Genomic DNA, 19,472 nt, shown 5'->3' with positions numbered 1-19,472 from the left:
AAACATGAGAGACCAGAATAAACATGTACATTTCATTTTTTTACTTTAGTGAGGCGTGCAAATATGACATGATGGCATAATGATATTTGCCATTCACATACTTTGTACATATAACCCGTAATGAATTATGTAAAGAAAGAATGCTCAAAAAATATTACTCAAATATTACTGAAATATTAAATACACAACACTCCTCTCTGCTTAGGTCAAAACTCCAACTTAACATAGAATGTATCTCAACACACACACATATATATTATATACACATACATACATACACACATATATATATTTATGCATAATATATACAGTATACTATATAGTACAACTACTATATAGACATCCAAAGCATAGCAAGTTTTAAATTGTCCCACTCAGGCCTAAAGATTTAATCACTGTGGAGGATTTCTTACTCTTGTAGATAACGGGGGGGGGGGGGTTAACTCTGCTTGGCAGGTGAGACCTGTGGTTGTGAAACAATCTCAGAGGTGTTCTGGGGTCTCCTCCATGATGGTTGTAGGAGTTGACTCTGAGACTGCAGGAAGTTGGTTTGACATCTCTGGACACCTTTCTTCTGGAACAATTGACTCTGCTCTCCTCAACTGATCGACGTTTCATCTCCAGATGACATCAGATGTAATCTCCACTGTGTAGGAGAGTGGTCCAGTTCTGTCCTGAATCTTCCCAAGTACCCACTTTTTGATCAACTCTGTAGTCCCTCGCCAGGACTGCTTATCCATGAGCAAAATCTCCTTATTGAGGAGCCCTCAATCTGTCTCAGCTGTTTGTCCTGCATACTCCTCCTGAGACTGGGTTTGAGGAGATCCAAGCGCGAGGACAAGGGGCGACCCAGGAACAGCATAGCTGGTGAGTTGTTGGTTGTGGAGTGAGCTGCATTGTGATGAGCAAAGAGGAAATTAGTGAGCTTCAGTGTAGTGTGTTCTGCTGAAATTGCTTGCAGTGTGTTCTTTAGACTCTGGACAAATCTTTCCGCCAAGCCATTTGTAGCTGGGTGGTATGGTGCAGATGTAATATGTCGTGTTCCATTCATTGTCAGGAATGAGTGAAACTGTTTCACAGCAAACTGTGGTCCATTGTCACTGATTGAGTGTTCTGGAACGCCAGGCCTTGAGAAGAGGCTTCTCAACACATCGACAGTATGTGAGGCTGTAGTGGAGGCTATTGGGAACACTTCCGGCCACTGTGTAGCTGCATCCACTACTACCAGGAGATTTCTGCTGGCAAAATCCACATGAATCGTCTGCCAGGGCAATGCAGGCCATTCCCAGGGATGGAGAGGCGCTAATTTTGACATCTTTAGATGCATTGGCATCGCAAACAGTGTATGGTAAACTGCTCAATCTGCTGATCTATCCCAGGCCACACGACAAAGCTTCAAACCAATGCTTTCATTTTGACCATTCCTAAATGACCAGCATGTCACTCCTCCAACACCTACCTCTCAGTCTGGATGGTACAATTCTCAATCCCCATATAAGGCAACCCCTGTCAAAGGTAAATTCATCCCAGCACTGGTAAAAATGGTTGAACTGGGTTTTCCGCTGCACATTCCAGACATTTTGAGTGGTCATGTAGGCCTGAGACAGTGTGGGGTCTTTTCTGGTTTCCCTTTGGATCATCTCTGCCATAATAGGGCATTAGATACACCAAGAGGAGTGTCCTTTTTTGTAATTTTTCAGGTATTTCCTTTCCCAAGGGTAAACGGAAAAATCCATCAGCATTTCCATAATTAGTTGTCCCCTTGAATTCAATCTTGTAATTGTGTTCTCCAAGAAACAGAGCCCAGCCCTGCATTTGTGCTACTGCTATTAGTGGAACAACCTTCTGCGGATGGAAAATGGACAGCAGTGGTTGATGGTTGGTAATGAAGGTAAACTCTCTCCCACACAAGTATTGGTTGAAACATTTTACACCCCAAACCAGGTGCAAGGCTTCTCTGTTAATCTGTGCATAATTTTTCTCTGTAGCAAGAAGGGAACATGATGCAAAGGCTATGAGGCATTTACTTTCATCACTCATAACATATGGTATTGGTGCATTTATGTCATAAGGTGAGGTAGTACAGGCAAGCTTTACTGGATGACGTGGATCATGTGTGAGTAGCCAAGTTTGGCAGGAACTTGTTACAGTCATTGACAAATCCTAAAGAGGACCATAACTGTGACATGTCCTTTGGCCTTGGGGCATCCACCGCTGCTTGAATTTTCTCAGCACACTTGTGTAATCCTTGTACATCAATGATGTGACCACAGAAAGTGATGCTTGGTTTACAGAATTCATGCTTGTGTCGTCCCCTGAGCCTAAAATTTTCTAATCTTTTTAACACCGTCTTGAGATTTTGCAATGTTCCTGATCATTCTCACCGGTAATAATGATGCCATCTAGGTAACACTGAGTGCCTGGGCAGCCTTGCATCACCTGGTCCATAGCTTTCTGCCAGACTGCAGGTGCAGATCCTATGCCAAAAATAAGGCTATTATAGTGATAAAGCCCTTTGTGAATGTTTATGGTGAGAAGCACCTTTGGACTCGTCTTCCATCTTCATCTGTAGGTAGGCCTCCGCTAAGTCCACTTTGTTGAAGTGTTTTCCTCCAGAAAGGCTTACAAGGATATCCTCTTTGCTGGCTGAGGATCTACTTTCAGTATTGGGTTGGGGGTGACCTTAAAGTCACCAGAGATCTTAACAGACCCACTCTTCTTGGCTACTAGGACCACTGTCATTGCCCATGGACTCTACTCAACTTTGGAAAGAATTCCTTCAGCCTCCACGTGATCTAGTTCACTGGCTATGTTATCATGGATGGTGTAAGGAACTGGATGAGACTTGTAAAACTTGGGTGTGGCATTTTTATTTAACACTATTTTACCCTTGATACGTCAGCTGTGGCATCATCCAGTACCTTTCTAAATTAGCTTTCAGTTAACTCTATTGCAGGGGATGTGGCGTGCAAACAGTGGATGGATCTCCAATCATGCTGTAGTTGTCTCAGCCAATCACATCCCCACAACGCTGGCCCTCCTGTTTTTAACCACATACAAGCCCAATGTGGCTTGTTGGTGGTTGTATTTCACTGTTACGAATGTCATTCCCACAGTAGTCATCTTTTCTCCAGTACAAGTTCTTAGTTGGATATCTGTAGGCTTCAGATCAGTATCTTTAAAATGCTGTTCAAACTCATTTTGTGCAATGACTGAAACAACTAAGCCGGTGTCCAATTCCATTTTAATTAATTTGGTGTCACTTCTGGTGCAAGTCATATTGCTTGTCTCGTGTTAGTTTTCACGTTGTAAATCTTGCCCAATTGTAAGGCTACCCAATCCTGTGTCATTCTCATCATTACAGACATCCCACCCTGCAAAAACTCATTTCAGGGAGGTAGCACAATCAATTTGCAGGAGACTCCCGGGAGAGGTGGGATGTTTGCAATAGAGTAGCTCCTTAGCAGCCAGCCAGCTAGTTTAAATAACGTTAGCTATGCTAATGAATGAACGACACCTGTTAAACTCACCTCAACATGTCTTTTACATTTTAACCCACCATGGGCAATACAAAAGTCACTGTTGCAAACAGTGCAGCGAGCAACACTGTCATTATTTTTGACCCTTATTAGGCAGGGGTACACTTTAGTGTAGTCTGGGGTGATGTATGTTTTATATTTTCTTTTTTTGGAACACTCTGCCACTCTGACTTTTTTGGAACTCTCTCGCTCTATCGCGCGCTCACGCTCGCTCTCTCATGCTTGCTTTCTCACTCTCTCTCTCTCTCTCTCTCTCTCTCTCGCGTGCTTGCTTTCTCTCTCTTGCTCTCTCTCTCGCTCATGGTCGCTCTCACTCGCGCTTGCTTTCTTGCTCTTGCGCTCGCTCTCTCGCTCTCAAAAAAACCAATTTCCGGGACATTGTATATAATTTGCGGGCATCAGGGAGCCACTATTAATATGCGGGAGACTCCCGGAACTTCCGAGAGAGGTGGGATGTCTGTCATTATCGGATTTTTCATCAGCAGTATGAAGATTAGTGCTCTTTTTGAAACTGCAACTTGACTTTTTATCTCCTCCTCTTCCCTGTGCAGTCCATTTACTTTTGTCTGCCTGACATGCTCTTTGTATGTGTTTTCTTGCATCTTCTGCAAGTTTTATTGCATTTTCTGCAAGTTTCGCCTTTAAACCTGCATTGGTCTGGTGTACGTGAGCCCCTGCCACAACGGTAACCCAATTTGTTTGGCCAGCTAGGTTTCTACTTGGCCATTGCAATTTTGTTCACACTCACTTTCATTCCTGACTGCAACTCAGTTGCAACTCTGGCTGCTGTTTCCATTGAGACAGCAATTTCAACTGCTCTTTTAAATGTGAGTTGTGCTTCTGTTAGGAGCCATTCTTGAATGCTTTCTTGTCACATTCCACAAGCTAAATGATCTCACAGTGCGTTATTAAGCCCATCATTGAACTGACAGTGCTTGGATAATCTTTTCAATTCAGCCAGCTAAGCTGTAATGGACTCACTTTCCTTTTGACTCCACTTTTGAAACCTAACGGTTTCTGTGATTAACAATTGTTCCCATTCTAAATATTCCTGCATTGCTTTCATGATACCAGTGAAGCTCATTTCAGTTGGTTTGGTTTGAGCAGTCAAACTTTGAAGAAAACTATATGCTTTTCCACCTAATGCCCTCAACAAAACTGGTACTCGCTTTTCAATTTCTAACTCATTTGCTTCAAAATACTGCCCAATTCGCTCAGTATACAAAATCCAGTTATCTATTGTTCAATTGAACGAGTCTATCGTTCTGATGTAGCCAGCCATTTCTGCTGTTTTTATTTATTATCACCTGGTACTCACTGTTTATGGACCAATGAATTTCGTCTGTTTTCTGCCCTTTGTTTAAACTCAACTGTCTTTGTCCCTTCCCGAAGTATGTGCTGCTTTTTAAAAAAAAATTTGGCTGTTTCTCTACTCTTGCAAGGAAAGCGTGCTCCACGCTTTTTTTTAAAACCTCCAACACCTTGCTGTGCTTCAGCAAGTAGGGAGTCATCTCGGTTCTGTTTCAAAACTTACCAGTCCCCACTGTTATGTTTTGCAACTCCACAAACTAATCAAAAGAAAAACAGGAAGACAGGGATAAATGTGTACTTTTGTTTTTTTTAAACTTTAGTGAGGCGCGCAAATATGATGTGATGGTGTAATGATGCATGTCGAGTTGACACCGGGCCGTGAGCGCTGAGACACCCGGCCAAGGTCGAGCCAACACTGGGTCGTGAGTGCTGAGACTCCCGTCCGAGGCCGCCGAACTGACACTGGACCTATTATACAGGTATAAGGTGAGGCGGCGGTGGGCGGAGGGGGCGAGGCCCGAGGCCTGGAGCTGGCCTGCCGCTCGTCGTGACTGCCGCCGCCCGCCCCCGCCGCCTGGTACGGTCAGGAGCAGCTGCAGGACCCGGCAAAGGTGGAGCAGCTAGCGGGTGAAAACAACTGAGGGGGTGGTGTCATTACCACACCACTAGGTGATCATCCCAACGGCGGAGCAGGTGGAAGAGGAGACATCTCCCAACGGCTGCAAAGGCGGATGAGGATGCCCAACAATGGGTAGGGAGGCTTGCGAGCACGCCGCAAGAACCGCCGTAGACCCACAACACTCAGGGCTTGTCTACCTAGCGTGTGAAGCCTGGATCCGGCGGACTGCGCGGAAGAAACCATCACTGGTTCAACGGGCAGAAAGGCGATTCTCAGCAATGCGTCGTGGAGCGCTAAGAGGGCACAGTGAGACACACAGAACACTGCTGGCCATCCACTGCATCCTGACCTATCTCCAGCCGTCTCGACTATGTCTTGCCACTGGGTCCAGATAGGCCGGGACGAGAGAGTGAGGCTGACGACCTGCGCAACTCTCCCTCACTTTAATTCAAGTCAAGCGCAAGTCATGACTTCAAACCCAACGCGGAAGAAAGTGATGGTGCTCAACCTTGGCACATGGAACGTGAGAACTCTGCGAGATAACATCAAGGCAGACAGATCAGAGAGAAGAACTGCACTGGTTGCAAAAGAGCTAGCTCGCTACAACGTGGACATAGCAGCTCTCAGCGAAACGCGCCTAGCAGACAAGGGCCAGCTGACAGAACGTAGTGGTGGATACACGTTCTTCTGGAGAGGTCACAGCAGCGCTGAACGACGAGAAGCAGGTGTGGGATTTGCCATCAATTCTAACCTCGCCCGTAAACTCACCAAGCACCCAGAGAGCATCAACGACCGCCTGATGACACTTCAGCTCCCACTTGCAAACAAGCAGAGTGCTACGCTGATTAGTGCCTACGCTCCCACCATCACCAACCCAGATGACATTAAAGACAAGTTCTATGAAGAACTCGATGCCCTCATCTCAGCAATCCCACAGTCAGAGAAGCTCATCGTTCTCGGGGACTTCAATGCCAGAGTAGGGACAGACTTCCAAACATGGGAAGGGATCATTGGAAGACACGGCACTGGCAAGTGTAACAGCAACGGCCTTCTGCTCCTCAAGACATGTGCCACACACGACCTTGTCATCACCAACACCCTGTTCCGCTTACCCACCCGTAAGAAGACTTCATGGATGCACCCACGCTCGAAGCACTGGCATCTGATTGACTACATCATCACCAGGAAGAGGGACAGGATGGATGACAGAGTGACGAGAGCCATGTGTGGTGCCGACTGCTGGACCGACCACCGCCTCATTGTGTCCAAGTTCAGGCTTCGCATTCTGCCCATGAGAAGACCCCAAGGGCAGAAGACTGCAAAGAGGTTGAATGTCTCCAAGCTGAAAAGCAGCAGGGTTGCAGAAGAATTCGTCGATGACCTTGAAGGCAGACTGCCAGACACACCACAGGAAGACGGGACCAGCATTGAGGAACAGTGGACGGCCTTCAGAGACGCTGTCTACACTACCGCCCTCGAACATCTCGGACCAGCAACCCGAAGAAACCAAGACTGGTTCGATGAGAATGATGAAGAAATACAGGCACCACTAACGGAGAAACATCAACATTACAGTGCGCATCAGAACGACCCCACGTCGCTAGCCAAGAAAGATGCCTTTACCAACACAAGAAGAAAGGTGCAGAAAAAACTTCGTGAAATGCAGGACAGCTGGTTCAGCAAGAAGGCCGATGAAATCCAGGGCTATGCAGACAGCCACGACATAAAGCGCTTCTACGATGCGCTTAAGGCTGTATCCGGACCCCAGTCCTCCGGCTCCTCACCCCTCCTCAACGCAGATGAGACGCAGCTGCTGACAGAGAAGAAGCAGATTCTGGATCGGTGGGCTGAGCACTTTAACAACGTCCTTAACCGCCCTGCCGACATCAACAACGAGGCCATTGCCCGCCTGCCCCAGGTAGAGATCAACAAGAACCTCGACACCCTCCCCACAGTAGATGAAGTCAGGAAGGCAGTGAAGCAACTCTCCTGTGGCAAAGCGCCAGGACCCGATGCAATCCCTGCTGAGGTATACAAAGCAGGAGGCCCTGTCATGATGCAAAAGCTGACTGTACTCTTCCAGTCCATGTGGAAAAAGGGACAGGTCCCGCAACAGCTGAAAGATGCCAGCATAGTCCACATCTACACAAGGAAAGGCAACCGCCAGTCTTGCGACAACCACCGAGGCATCTCCCTCTTGTCCATTGTGGGGAAGATTCTGGCCCGTGTCCTGCTCAACCGCTTTCTCCAACATCTTGAGCAAGGTCTGCTCCCAGAAAGCCAGTGCGGCTTCCGTGCTGAACGTGGGACCGCGGACATGATTTTTGCTTCGCGCCAACTCCAGGAAAAATGCAACACAGCGACCTCTTCGTGACCTTTGTCGATCTAACCAAGGCTTTCGATACGGTCAGCAGAGAAGGCTTGTGGAAGACCATGGAGAAGTTTGGTTGCCCCAGCAAGTTCATCACAATCGTCCGGCAGTTCCACGACAGTATGATGGTGAAAGTTCTGGATGACGGCGACGAGTCGGAGGCCTTCCCAGTGACAAATGGCGTCAAACAAGGCTGCGTTCTCGCCCCGACTCTGTTCAGTATGGTATTCTCTGCCATGCTGACAGATGCCTTCCATAATTACGAAGAAGGAATCCACGTCAGATACAGGACTGACGGCAGGGTGTTCAACCTTAGGCGCCTGCAGGCAGTTACAAAGGTGCGAGAGACTGTCATCAGAGACTTGTTTGCTGATGACTGCGCACTCAACGCCAGCACAGAGCAGGAGATGCAGCGTGAAATGGAGTGCTTCTCACAAGCCTGCGACAACTTCGGTCTCACTATCAGCACCAAAAAGACCGAAGTTATGTACCAGCCTGCCCCAGGAAAGCCATACCAGGAGCCGCGCATCACGGTGAAGGGTCAGAACCTCCAGGCAGTCGACAACTTCACCTACCTGGGCAGCGTACTCTCTCGCGCAGTGAATATAGATGCTGAGGTCAACAATAGGATTGCCAAAGCCAGCACCACCTTTGGGGGACTCCGTGAGAACGTCTGGGAGCAGAGAGGACTCAGCCTTACCAGCAAGCTGAGGGTCTACTGTGCAGTGGTCCTTACCACCCTCCTTTACGCCAGCGAGACCTGGACTGTCTACAGCAGACACGCCAAACAGCTCAACCACTTTCACCTGAGCTATCTCCGCAGACTCCTCCACATCAGGTGGCAGGACAAAGTCCCCGACACGGAAATCCTGGAACGAGCTGGGCTCTGCAGCGTCTCAATCCTCTTGCTGAAAGCCCAAGCCAGGTGGGCTGGACATGTGGTCAGAATGCCAGACAGCCGATTGCCTAAGCAGCTGCTGTACGGAGAACTGTGTCAGGGCAAGCGCTCAGTCGGGGGGCAGAAGAAACGTTACAAAGACTGCCTGAAAGCATCCCTCAAAGGCCTGGGTGTCGACATCAACACGTGGGAGACGCTTGCCCTCGACCGTCCAGCTTGGCGCAGCAAGATCACCACAGGAGCCCGTGCAGCTGAAGTCAGGCGCATCATCGAGGCGCAACGAAAGCGTGCTGTGCGCAAGGCCCAAGCAGCATCCACTGCCATGACAGCACCCACCCACTTGTGTCCCACATGTGGGCGAGCCTTCAGGGCCCGGATTGGCCTCATCAGTCACCTCCGGACCCGCAGCCACCAATCTCCCATTTGACTTTGAAGCCATGGTCATCTTCGACTACGAAGGACGAACAACAACATGCATGCCTTTCATATACTTTGTACACATAACCTGTAATGAATTATGTAAACAACAAAGAATGCTTCAACAATATTTTTACAGTATTACTCAAATATTATTGAAATATTAAATACACAACATCAAGGACACAGTTTGCACTACATGATCCCCCAAAACCAATGAATCCTGAAATTGATTATTTTGTTGTTAGAAGATGCTAACTATCTCCCGGGTTTCTTTAAGGTCTGGAAAATCTTCAGAAAGGGTAGGGGAAAAAACTAGCATTCTTTTCTGCTTTTGTACACATTTTTAAAAATTGTATTACGCTCCTCAGCTACAAAGTACAAGTGGAATACTCCTGATATACTTCCATTCTTGAGCAGACTTCAACGGCAACTCACAGCACAATAAGGAGACAAACATGGATTCTATAATTCTGCTGCAATCTGCGCTCTCTCATTGCCAATGGCAGTCTCTTCCTAAATGTACTGAATTTGTCATTCCAAATTTAACTTATCTGCAGGAGTTGGAAAAATACAACTTTCTAAACTTGTTTTGGATATTTTGCAAGGTGTGAGAAAGACCTAAAGGAAACTACAGCAAGCAAGCCAGGGGCAAGGGGATGAGACCAAGGGGTTGGACATGGCATAGATTAAGATTACATCAATAAATAAATCTTGCAGTCATATTGCCTCATGCTTCCTAAAATAGACTACATTAAATTCAGAAATGGGCAGATAATTATGATCCAAGAATGTAGAAACAATGGAAAGTCACACAATTCCCTCCTGTGCAATGACTGGTCGTTCAGAATCTTAAATTACATTTCTTAGAGTTGAGATAAACCTCAGTAAATCTAACCTCCTAGAGTCACAGTTCCATGTAGTCAAGGCACACCATCAGTGACAGCCTCCTACCACCAACAGAGCTGAGCTGATGTTCACCATGAAGTCTTACAACATAGGTGGCTGGCCATTTGGCACTTCGCCCTGTGTCTGTTCTTTCCAAATGCAGTTAAACTCAGTCTTACACATTTCTCCTTTAAATATTCATCCAAAACCCTCCTTGGTGTGATGATTAAATCTGCTTCCACCCCCCTTTCAGGAATTGCATCCAAAATACTTGCATTTTTAAAGAAAATCTGTTTGTCTACCTTCTGGTTCTTTGGCTAACAATAAATCTGTGTCCTTTGGTTACTAGCCCTTCTGCCAGTGGAAAGTTTTTTTTACGCTCCAACAAAACTACTCAATATTGAATACTTCTATTAATGAAGACAGAACTTGCCAACAGTTCTCAATAAGAGTTCGGACATTCTAAAATACACACATTTAATGAGCACTACATGCATACATCACTACCATGATTCCATACAAACCTGAATGCTGAGTGATTTTACCCCGAGATTTGACGAGCCGAGTAATCCAGACGAGTGCCAGACTCACTACAGCAGGACTTTGTTCAGACCTCACCACAAACACCATTCCCTTGCCATAGCTACCACCTCCCTCCCCTGGCTATTGTCTGAAGCAAATTCTTTGTAGTCTTCTGGTCATATTTTACACTGACACAAGCCTTTATTTACATATCTGAATCAGAATGAGGTGTCATGAAATATGCTGTTTTGTGTACAGCAGTACGGTGCTATACATAAAACTAAATCGTGCAAAAAGAGAGCAAATCAGTCAGGTAGTGTTCATGGACTTTTCAAAATTCTGATGGCACAGGGGAAAAAGCTGTTCCTAAAACATTGGGTGTGTATCTTCAGGCTCCTATACTCCTGCCTGACAGTAGTAATGAGAAGAGGGCATGTCACAAATGGCGAGGATCTTTAATGATGGGTGTTGCCTTTTTCAAGCACTGCCTTTTGTAGGTGTCCTGCATAGTGGGGAGGCTAGTGCCGCTGATGGACTGACTTAGCCTACAACACTCTGCAGCATTTTTTTTTCCTGACCCTGAGCACTGGAGCCTCCACACCAGGCACAGAGTCTGGCCCCGTGGCTCAGAAGGGTAGAGAAAGAAAGAGGATGGCAGTAGGGATAGGGAACTCTATAGATAGGGGGCCAGACAGGCAATTCTGTGGATGCAGGAAAGAAACACAGTTGGTAGTTTGCCTTCCAGGTGCCAGAGTCCAGGATGTCTCTGATCGCGTCCACGATATCCTAAAGTGGGAAGGAGAACAGCCAGAGGTCGTGGTACATATTGGTACCAATGACACAGGTAGGAAAGGGGAGGAGGTCCTGAAAACAGACTACAGGGAGTGGAGAAGCAGGACCTCAAAGGTAGTAATCTCGGGATTATTGCCTGTGCCATGTGACAGTGAGTATAGGAATAGAATGAGGTGGAGGATAAATACGTGGCTGAGGGATTGGAGTAGGGTGCAGGGATTCAGATTTCTGGATCATTGGGACCTCTTTTGGGGCAGGAGTGACCTGTACAAAAAGGACGGGTTGCACTTGAATCCCAGGGGTACCAGTATCCTGGCAGGGAGGTTTGCTAAGGCTATTGGGGAGAGACTAAACTAGGATTGCTGGGGGTTGGGAACCGAACTGAAGAGACGGAGGAAGGGGCAGTTGGCTCACAAATAGAGAAAGCTTGGAGACAGTGTGAGGGAGGATAGGCAGGTGATAGAGAAGGGATACACTCAGACTGATGGTTTGAGACGTGCCTATTTTAATGCAAGGAGTATTATGAACAAAGCGGATGAGCTTAGAGCGGGGATCAGTACTTGGAGCTATGATGTTGTGGCCATTACAGAAACTTGGATGGTCAGGGGCAGGATTGGTTACTTCAAGTGCCAGGCTTTAGATGTTTCAGAAAGGACAGGGAGGGAGGCAAAAGAGGAGGGGGTGTGGCACTGCTGATCAGAGATAGTGTCATGGCTGCAGAAAAGGAGAAAGTCATGGAGGGATTGTCTACTGAGTCTCTGTGAGTGGAAGTTAGGAACAGGAAAGGGTCAATAACTCTACTTGGTGTTTTTCTATAGACCACCCAATAGTAACAGGGACATTGAGGGAGACAGATTTTGGAAAGATGCTATATTAATAGGGTTGTCATAGTGGGAGATTATTTCCCAAATATTGATTGGCATCTCCCTAGAGCAAGGGGTTTAGATGGGGTGGAGTTTGTCAGGTGCGTTCAGGAAGGTTTCTTGACACAATATGTAGATAAGCCTACAAGAGGAGAGGCTGTACTTGATCTGGTATTGGGAAATGAACCTGGTCAGGTGTCAGATCTCTCAGTGGGAGAGCATTTTGGAGATAGTGATCACAATTCTACCTCCTTCACCACAGCATTGGAGAGGGACAGGAACAGACCAGTTAAGAAAGCATTTAATTGGAGTAAGTGGAAATACAAGGTTTTCAGGCAGGAACTTGGAAGCATAAATTGGGAGCAGATGTTCTCAGGGAAATGTACGTCAGAAATGTGGCAAATGTTCAGGGGATATTTACGTGGCGTTCTGCATAGGTACGTTCCAATGAGACAGGAAAAGGATGGTAGGGTACAGGAACCAAGGTGTACAAAGGTTGTTGTAAATCTAGTCAAGAAGAAAAGCTTATGAAAGGTTCTAAAAAACTAGGTAATAATAGAGATCTGGAAGATTATGAGGCTAGCAGGAAGGAGCTTAAGAATGAAATTAGGAGAGCCAGAAGGGGTCATGAGAAGGCTTTAGCGGACAGGATTAAGGAAAACTCCAAGGCATTCTACAAGGATAAGACATGAGAGAATAAGACCAATCAATTAGGACACTGGAAAAGTGTGTATGGAACAGGAGGAGACAGCAGAGATACTTAATGAATACTTTGCTTCAGTTTTCACTATGGAAAAGGATCTTGGCGATTGCAGGGATGACTTACAGCAGACTGAAAAGCTTGAGCATATTGAGAAAGAGGATATGCTGGAGCTTTTGGAAAGCATTAAGTTGGATAAGTTACCGGGACTGGACGAGATATACCCCAGGCTACCGTGGGAGGCAAAGGAGGATATTGCTGAGCCTCTGGCGATGATCTTTGCATCATCAATGCGGACAGGAGCGGTTCCGGAGGATTGGAGGGTTGAGGATGTTGTTCCCTTATTCAAGAAAGGGAGTAGAGATAGCCCAGGAAATTATAGACCAGTGAGTCTTACTTCAGTGGTTGGTAAGTTGATGGAAAAGATCCTGAGAGGCAGGATTTATGAACATTTGGAGAGGCATAGTATGATTAGGAATAGTCAGCATGGCTTTGTCAAAGGCAGGTCGTGCCTTACGAGTCTGATTGAATTTTTTGAGGATGTGACTAAACACATTGATGAAGGTAGAGCAGTAGATGTAGTGTATTTGGATTTCAGCAAGGCATTTGACAAGGTACCCCATGCAAGGCTTATTGAGAAAGTAAGGAGGCATGGGATCCAAGGGGACATTGCTTTGTGGATCCAGAACTGGCTTGCCCACAGAAGGCAAATAGTGGTTGTATAGTAGACTGGTCACATTCTGCATGGAGGTCGGTAACCAGTGATGTGCCTCAGGGATCTGTTCTGGGACCCCTACTCTTCATGATTTTTATAAATGACCTGGATGAGGAAGTGGAGGGATGGGTTAGTAAGTTTGCTGATGACACAAAGGTTGGGGATGTTGTAGATAGTGTGGAGGGCTGTCAGAGGTTAAAGTGGGACCTTGATAGGATGCAAAACTGGGCTGAGAAGTGGCAGATGGAGTTCAACCTAGATAAGTGTGAGGTGGTTCATTTTGGTAGGTCAAATATGATGGCAGAATATAGTATTAACGGTAAGACTCTTGGCAGTGCGGAGGATCAGAGGGATCTTTGGGTCCGAGTCCATAGGACACTCAAAGCTGCTACACAGGTTGACCTTGTGGTTAAGAAGGCATACGGTGCATTGGCCTTCATCAACCGTGGGATTGAGTTTAGAGGCCGAGAGGTAATATTGCAGCTATACAGGATCCCGGTCAGTCCCTACTTGGAATACTGTGCTCAGTTCTGGTCACCTCACTACAGGAAGGATGTGGAAACCATAGAAAGGGTACAGAGGAGATTTACAAGGATGTTGCCTGGATTGGGAGCATGCCTTATGAGAATAGATTGAGTGAACTCGGCCTTTTCTCCTTGGAGTGATGGAAGGTGAGAGGTGACCTGATAGAGGTGTATAAGATGATGAGAGGGCACAGTTTTAAGGTGCTTGGAAGTAGGTACAGAGGAGATGTCAGAGGTAAGTAGTAGTAGTAGTTGTTTTTTTTAAAAAATGCGGAGAGTGGTGAGTGCATGGAATGGGCCGCCGGCGACGGTGGTGAAGGCGGATACGATAGGATCTTTCAGAGACTCCTGGATAGGTACACGGAGGGCTATGGGTAACCCAAGGTAATTTCTCAGGTAAGTACATGTTCGGCACAGCATTGTAGGCCAAAGGCCCTGTATTGTGCTGTAGGTTTTCTATGTTTCTATGGTTCTATAACATTTTTGCCTCATGTCATCTGCTTCTGAAATACTGATGTAATTACCATTTGCAACGTTTTCATTCTGGCCTTCCACTTTCCACTGTCCATAAAATTACCGCAGCAAAATTACTAATCCCAAAATCCTACAGAGACATGAAACCCAGCTTACTTTTTATCCCTATGCTTGCAGATAGGCATTTACACATTATCCCAATATCTACATTTGGAAACAAGCAGGAAAATGTTTATATGTCCCTGTCTTCTCCATCAGTGTAACCTCCACCAGACCTATAAGCTACAGGATTTCTGTCCTGCTCCAGTTCTGACCTCTTGCTGATCCTCGATTTTAATTTCTGGTTCTAATGGCTGCAGAGCCTTCGGAGGCCCAGGGCATTGGTTTGGGAATTCCACCCAGAGACTCTCCATCTCTGTCTCTTGCTATAAAATAAATCTCCCCCTAATCTATTTATTCATTTCCATAGATGCTGCCTGACCTGCTGAATTCCTCCAGCATTTTGTGTGTGTTGCTTTGGATTTCCAGCATTTGCAGACTTTCTCACGTCCCTAATCTCAAGCTTTCAGTTACCTGTTCCAGTATCTCCTCGAGCGGCTCAGCATTAAAATACAGCAGTCTAAATGTGTGACAGCATAGTGGTCAGTGCAATGGGTTTAGAGCGCCAGTGACTCCGGTTCAATTCCGCCGCTGTCAGTAAGGAGTATGTACATTCTTCCTGTGAACGCAGGGATTTCTTTTGGGTGTTCTGGTGTCCTCCCACATCCCAAATATATATGGGTTGGAAGGTTAATTGGTCACGTGGGTATAATCGGATGGAGCGGACTCGTTGGGCCGGAAGGGTCTGTCACGGTTCCGCATCTCAAAATTAAACATACTTGTGAAGCTCCTTTGTACATAGACTTAACGGTTCTTTATAAACCAATATGTAGTTGACAGTAGAGAAAGAATAAGAGCACGAGAGAGAAAGGGCTCGTTAATGAATGGGAAAAAGGGCAAGAGCAGAAGAGCGCATGTGCAACCTCCCACTCTTGTGGAATGCACATGTGCATATGTGCACAAACACACGCATGCAGATTAAGAGATGGCGGGTGCAGCTGCATAGCTGCCAATGAGTCCTGTCAGTCTCTGAAAGATGAGTCAATTCAGGTGTCGGGAAACTAATTAGGTTTTTCTAGCAAAGTCCCGTAAGGGCCTCAATTGTGACTGCGCTGAGAGCAAGAAAGATGGGATTGAAGGGGTCAGGGAATTTGGAGGGAACATGGGTGCTCACCAAAGATCACTACGTAATGCCTCATAGTTTAAATCTGTTACTTCATTCACTCTGATTTCATACTAAATCCACTCTGAGTACAGGACGTGGAGTACATACATTGCTGAGTCAAACATTCATCATGCTCAGTGATCATGAGTAAACCCAGGAGATGAATCAGAATGTTTGGGTAATGGCCCCATAGAATAGGACAGCACAAAAGAGGCAAACCATAGCAAGACCGTAAACTCTCAGCAACAAGATGTTCCTTGTTGGGCTGAGGATCAACACAGGACAGGAAGAATGGGATTTGGGAGTTCAAGGCAGAGAAATAGCAAGAAGTCACAATTTCAGGGAGAGAGAAAAAATGGGGAAAGACGAGAAAAACAGAGGAGCTGTGGGAGAAGAGGGGAGGGGGCAGGTTGGATGGCATGGGCGATGGGATAAGGTGGGGGAAGAGAGAGGTTGAGAGAAGACAGGAGAGTGAGTCTATTTCAAGAGCTGAGGAACAGCAAAAGTTGGAAGAAGACGGGGTGAAGAATAGAGAGCAGAGAAATAAAGGAGCAGGGCAAGGACTGAGCTGAGGGAGAGAAAATGTGATAGAATAGTAGGAAATAAGAGAGAGAGAATGTGCCCATGGTGTGTGTGACATTTACAGTTTTCTGGAGCCACAGGAGGATTCGATGCATGTTGTTAAGTGAGCTGGAATTCCCCCAGTAATCAGAGATGACATACTATCTGGACACACAAAATGCTGGAAGAACTCAGCAGGTCGGACAGCATCTATGGAGCAGAACAATGGAAATGAGTCGATGTTTCAGGTCATGGCTCTTCATTGGGACTGGAAAGGAAGGAGGAAGATGCCAGAATAAAAAGGTGGGGGAAGGGGAAGAAGGATAAGAAAGGTGATAGGTGAAGCCAGGTGGCTGGGAGAGGTAAAGGGCTGAAGAAGAAGGAATCTGATAGGAGAGGAGAGTGGACCATAGGAGGAGAGGACCAGGGGGAGGTGATAGGCGGGTGAGAAGAGATAAGAGGCCAGAATGGAGAATAGAAAAAGAGGGGAGGAAGAAGGATTTTTTTTAAACCGGAAGGAGAAATTGATATTCATGCCATCAGGTTGGAAGCTACCCAGAAGAATACCAGATGTCGCTTTCCTGAGGGTGGCCTCATCTTGGCACAAGAGGTCACAGATTGACATGTCGGAATGGGATTAGGAATTAAAATATAGGGCCACTGGGAAGTTCCACTTTTGGCGGATGGAGTGGAGGTGCTTGATGAAGTGGCTCCCAAATTTACGACAGGTCTCACCAATGTAGAGGAGGCCGCATTGGGAGCACCTGTCACAAAAGACAACCCCAGCAGACTGGGGCCCTGATTGGAGGTGAGGGAGGAGGGGAATGGGCCGGTGTAGCACTTTGGCCACTTGCAGGGATAAGTGTCGGGAGGGAGATTAGTGGGGAGGGACGAATGGACAAGGGAATCATACAGGGAGTGATCCCTGCGGAAAGCAGAGAGTGGGGGTTGGGAGGTAAAGATATGTTTGGTGGTAGAATCCCTTTGGAGATGGTGGAAGTTGTGGAGAATAATGTGTTGGATGTGGAGGCTCATGGGGTGGTAGGTGAGGAAAGGAGGAACTCCATCATTGTTAAGGCAGCGGGAAGACAGGATGAGCGCAGATGTCCAGGAAATGGAGGAGATGCGGGTGAGGGCAGCATCAGTGGTGGAGGAAGAGAAACCCTGCTCTTTGAAAAAGGAAGACATCTCTATTGTCTTGGAAAGGAAAGCCACATCCTGGGAACAGATATGGTAGAGACAAAGGAACCAAAGGAGAAACTGTTGAGGGTGAAGACCAGTTCTGCCAGATGGAGGAGGGTGGCGGTGGAGGAGGGGAACTGGTTGGTTCTTTTATTGAGAAAAAAGTGGAGAACTTTAAGGCTTTCTTGATGGGGAATAGATGTGTATAGGAACTGGTCATCCATGGTGAAAATGAGGCATTCAGGGCCAGGGAATTGAAAGCTGGTGAGGAAATAGAGAGCATGAGAAGTGTCGCGGATGTAGACAGGAAGGGGCTATCTGAATTCCTACAGAAAGCATGGCCACTCAGTGTGTGGGATAGGGTTGAAACCAAAGTCTATGCAAACCACACCCAGTAATAGTCAGCAAAACCACCACAAAAAGTTGGATTTCAGTGATTCAGCACTGAATCACCAATGGGTTTACTTATCTTCCTCAAGGTCCCTGCAGTCCCAACAGGTCACAAGCTTGGGCCTGGGCTAACACAGCACTGAACAAAGGGTTAACATGGATTGCCTGTAACAGACAGAGCCTGGCTGCCTTGGCAGAAGGCCAGCTGCAGGAACAGCAGGTCCAAACAGCTAAAGCTGGCACACGGCAAAGGAAATTCCGTCCTGTTTCTTCTGGCAGAGCCGAGAGATTCCAGCTTTAGCAGCTCATAAAAAAATAACAAACACTCAGCCATCTGAACCCAGAGTGTAAACAGCCAGTAGTTGAGCTCCTGGAGAGGGCTACTCACGGTCCACAGCAAGCCTCACAGCCATAGCTACACACTCTCACTGACTGGGGCTCACTCTTACCCCTTCACCTCGCCGCACACTTAGTCCACACACTCGAGGATTACTGCACACACTCATTCAGACCAATATGGGTGAATATCTTGTCAGTAATCAGTGCTAAGGCCCAAACACAAGAATGAATTATGTGTATAGCTTATTGGAAACACCAGCAAGAGGTGGCCTCTCCAGGAGAGAAGGGGACTGGTACTTTTGTGAGAGTTGAATTCAGAAGGAGCTGCAAGGAACCTGAACGTGCCAGATGTTAACTAATGTGGCAACTTTTGATTTACTATGGTATATGACCCTCAAATCTGCCATATTAATAAAAAGATTAAACTGATTTATTAGCACCCTTTAGTGATAGAAACCTCTCTTTGGTCTGCCATGCAGTGACTCCAGCCCCATCTCAACATAGTCTTCCTCTGAACATGGATCATTGACTTTGTCACCACTAGCCAAGTAAACTGTGTACATAAAGCTCAAGGATAGTTGAGCATAGGGGAGAAACTGAGAAAATAGCTGAGAAAGTCTTAGGACCTAGTTTAAGAATTTTTCCTACCACAGGTCCAAATATTAATACAATATAATTACGCTTTAGTTAAAAATTCGTGAAACATTTATAGCTACTTAGGTGACGTGTCACTGGTTGCAACCGAACACGCCAATTCCTGCACAGGTTCCAGGACACTCGATATGAAAAGGAAACCAACGGCAAGAGGAGGCACCTTCCTCTCCAATGAGCAAGGGCGCGAGGAATTAACCCTTACCCTGCTGAAAACTCAGTAATTGCACATAGTTTGGCAGAGGGATCGGGGTTCCCATCCTTTTTTACACCACAGATCAACTCCATCCATGAAGCAAGAGGTCCATGGACCCAGGTTGGGAATCCCAGCTCTAAGTAAACAATGCTTCTGCACAGTTAGATAGTGAAGAGCCAACATCCTCAATGAATAGCAATTCTATACTGTTCTAGAGAATAGTACTTGTAGAATGATTATGAGCAGTCACAATGTG

The 19,472-nt window shown here is 46.5% G+C and overlaps 1 protein-coding gene across 7 annotated transcripts in view; it reads right to left on the bottom strand.

Annotated features, from left to right (window-relative positions):
- The window catches only part of bcl9l (bcl9 like), a 158,334-nt gene that overhangs the window by 121,161 nt on the left and 17,701 nt on the right, over positions 1 to 19,472 (bottom strand). The window lies entirely within an intron of this gene.

Source organism: Mobula birostris, chromosome 20, assembly GCF_030028105.1.
Source record: "Mobula birostris isolate sMobBir1 chromosome 20, sMobBir1.hap1, whole genome shotgun sequence".
In the NCBI taxonomy this organism is placed as follows: Eukaryota; Metazoa; Chordata; class Chondrichthyes; order Myliobatiformes; family Myliobatidae; genus Mobula; species Mobula birostris.
This window is presented reverse-complemented; position numbering and strand designations above follow the sequence as displayed.